Raw genomic sequence first — 3413 nt, 5'->3', positions numbered from 1 at the left:
ACTCGGAATTGGATTACGATTGGTACTATCATTCTTCTTTTATCTTTTAATTATAATTACTATTGCTATTGTGTTGTTGTTTTCCCCTATTATTTCATCTCTACCTTATTCGATCTTTATTAGTTCGCTTTAATGTTTAGTGTTAATTATTTATACGTTGTTTTTGTTAATTCGATGATGAGGCGTAGCTAATTCCTTTAATATGTTAGGATTAGGGAAACCGTGGTAGAAACATGTTAGGATCGACATGATTAGGTTAGCTTTGCGACAAGAATTGTATTAAGCAATATAATTGTGATTAGGTTGAATGAATGCATGCAGGAGACCGATTTATTTAGTTATCCCCGACCTGGATCGAAAGATTGGAAGGGAAGGCTTGCTTAATTACAATAGGTGACACCTAATTAGGGCGAAAGCTAAGTTAGGAAGACCCTAGGGCGATTAGAGACCGAAAGGGTATAATCGTAGGTTTAAGGACCGAAAGGTGACGACCTCGCTCTTCTTATCAATAATTTAATCGACTCAGTTGATCCGATAGTGTAACTGCCACGGTAGACCGATTCCTAGCATATTTCCCCCTTTAATCTGATTTACCCTTGTTTTTCTTCCTTATTTTCTCTACTTTATTTCTCTTCCTTACTCTCATTAGTTTAGAATCAATCATTTAAAACTCCCCATTTTGGTTACCGAGACAAACTTAGACAAAGCTGACATCTTCCCATCTCCCTGTGGAGATCGACCCGACTTCTCTAGCTATATTAGTTAGAGCCAGTTGGTATTTTTGACAGGTATACGACTGACGTGTCAGTTATTATTATTTTTTTAAAAAAAAATACCGTCTCCATTGAGCCCGCTACAACGGCGTCCGGAAAAAGGAATGAAGATGATGATGGATGATGGTGGTGAATGAGTAGGAGAAGGTGAAAGAGTGAAAAAGTTAAAACAGGAAATGAATAAGTTCATAAAATAAGGGTTTAACTTGATTTAGGATTAAGGGGTAACATGTTCAACAGGTTGCCCTCCACCAAAGCAACTAAAGTTTATTTTATTTTATTTTATTTTTGACAGACTTTTCTTAGGAGAGGTGTGTTAGGCCCGTGTAGTAGTGCAACGCATGGGCGACACGTGAAGACTCAGGCAGCAAGCTACCTTGATGGACCTCCCCTCTTAAAAAAATAAATTTAATATTGTAAGTGGGCATATAGACCACCTATCAGATATTAAACCGATAAGAACAGATACTACACTCGATCTTAGCCAAATGGCCGAGAAAGTTAAATGATGGTATAGTTTGGGTTTTTACGGTTTATTAAATAATTTGGGTTAATATAAGAAGGAGAACTATGTTTGAGATTATTCCCATCAATTAACCCAAAAAAAAAACAAATCGTAAAACAGAAACAAAATGTAAATAATATAGTTGTGTGAACGTTTCTTTGCTTTTTAATTTGTTGCAAATGTAAATATTTATCACCTGTAACAAACGGTAGCATTGCCAAACGTGATTACATCCCCGTTTCAAAATGACCTACTCTTTAGGGTGTTTATTGGCCCTTTTTCTCGTTGTAAGAAGCTCCAGTGATAAAAGGCCCTTACTTACAGCAGTCTCTAAGTTTGACATTCGAGAAATTAGTTGATTCTAAAGAATTGAATATGCGCATTTCATCAACAATAATATTCACGTGAAGATGGGACATCCCACTATCATTAGCATGTTTTCCTATTTTAGCTACCAACCTAGCACGAGCAAAAAAAATATAGGATTAATTGTTACTTAATTATCTAATGTATATCAATTTTCACAAATAAGAACCCAACTCATAAAATATTTCATTTTCTCCCTCTTTTCCATTTGAACCCAAATTGTCATTTCATGGTTTTTGGGTCCATTATTATATCATTTTATCTCCACTGCTACTTTTTAATTTATTATAAACCGACAATTTATCCAAAATATAAGAATTATGATTGCGCATAAAAAACGCGATTTATGATTGTAACACTACAGATTTTCCTTGGTGACTACTCGACCGAGTAGCGCCTACTCGGCCGAGTAGTGCTGAGGTTGTGTGTTGTTTTGGTTCTGCCGAGGAACACTCGGCCGAGTATAGTTAACACTCGACCGAGTATGGGACACTCGGCCGAGTATACACTTACTCGACCGAGTGTCCGGTTTGGCGGAGTGTTATTTCGACGGTTTGATTAGGGAATGTTTAAGGTTATTTTTATATTCCGCGTCAGTTTCTAAACATCATTCCAACCCTAATCATTCTACGATCTCTCCCTAATCACTCTCTAATCATCCTCATTCTCGTTGTGTGTTCAAATCGTCGTGATCCTTGCGTGTAGTCTCTTATTCTACTGTTGGTGATGATGTGGTAATTGCTCTGCGTATTGTATGATTGATTAGAGCATATCGGATTGCGAAAAGGTAGGGTTTTTCCCTACTCAGTACTGTTAATTGATTGAGATTACTATTGTATTGTAATTGTTGTTATCTGCTGATCATCGGAGTATGGGTGTTGTGGTGACGGTGGTGAGGTGATTGTGTTGTGACAAATTGTGATCTTTGTGGTTTGTGTGATTGTGGTGGAGTCACTTGCGGGAGTGGCTTCACACCCTAGTTCGCCCTCCGTGGAACCCGCCATGGGAGGGGATGTGCACATTAAGGGACAGGGATTGTTAGTCGCTCGTTGATGAGCCGGACTTGGTGGGGATGGGTCATGCGGTCACCCATCAAGCGGAGTGGATTACCCGTTGCGATGGGTAATGCAGCGGGGCTACACACTTCGGTGTGTAGTCGGTTATTATGGAGGATGATCATCCGGTTATATTGTTTGTTGTCTTACATTGATTGAATGGTACTGACCCCGTTGTTGTTGTTTTGTAAAACCTGCGGTGATCCATTCGGGGATGGTGAGCAGACTTGACAGGTATTGCATTTGATGAGCTTGGGTGGTCATGGGGAAGTCGTCATCACCAGTTGTAGTATCACGATCACGAGTCTTAGCTATGATTTTGTAGTTGTCCTCAGTTGTATTCACTTTATTGGTTTTGGTTTGGATTTGGATTGTTGTAAACATTAATACTTTACAGTACTTCTATTAAATGTGTTTAGGACGGACGCTTTTGATATATACTAACCTCGGGCAACCGAGATGGTAACAGCCTTTCATGCTTGGGTAGTCCTGGTAAGGTACCTTGGTATGAGGGGGTGTTACAAAGTGGTATCAGAGCCGACGATTCCGGCACCTAAAACAAATGAACCCAATGAACTTAGGGAGTCTAAATAAAATGAACCCGGGGAGAGTTGTTTGGAGCTACCGCAAAGACTTGGGAGACGTCCCGGAGTCGCACTAAGGCCCTTACAATCTCAAGCCGGTCACATGGGGGAAAATTTTGTATGTTGAGTC

At 39.4% G+C, this 3413-nt stretch overlaps 1 non-coding gene across 1 annotated transcript; it reads right to left on the bottom strand.

Moving 5' to 3' along the window:
• Positions 1–1079: 1079 nt before the first annotated feature.
• Positions 1080–1278, bottom strand: LOC141645453 (U2 spliceosomal RNA). The gene has a single exon (XR_012544936.1). It is a non-coding gene; the product is annotated as a U2 spliceosomal RNA (small nuclear RNA).
• Between the last annotated feature and the right edge of the window lie 2135 nt (positions 1279–3413).

This window comes from Silene latifolia, chromosome 2, assembly GCF_048544455.1.
Source record: "Silene latifolia isolate original U9 population chromosome 2, ASM4854445v1, whole genome shotgun sequence".
NCBI lineage: Eukaryota > Viridiplantae > Streptophyta > Magnoliopsida > Caryophyllales > Caryophyllaceae > Silene > Silene latifolia.
This window is presented reverse-complemented; position numbering and strand designations above follow the sequence as displayed.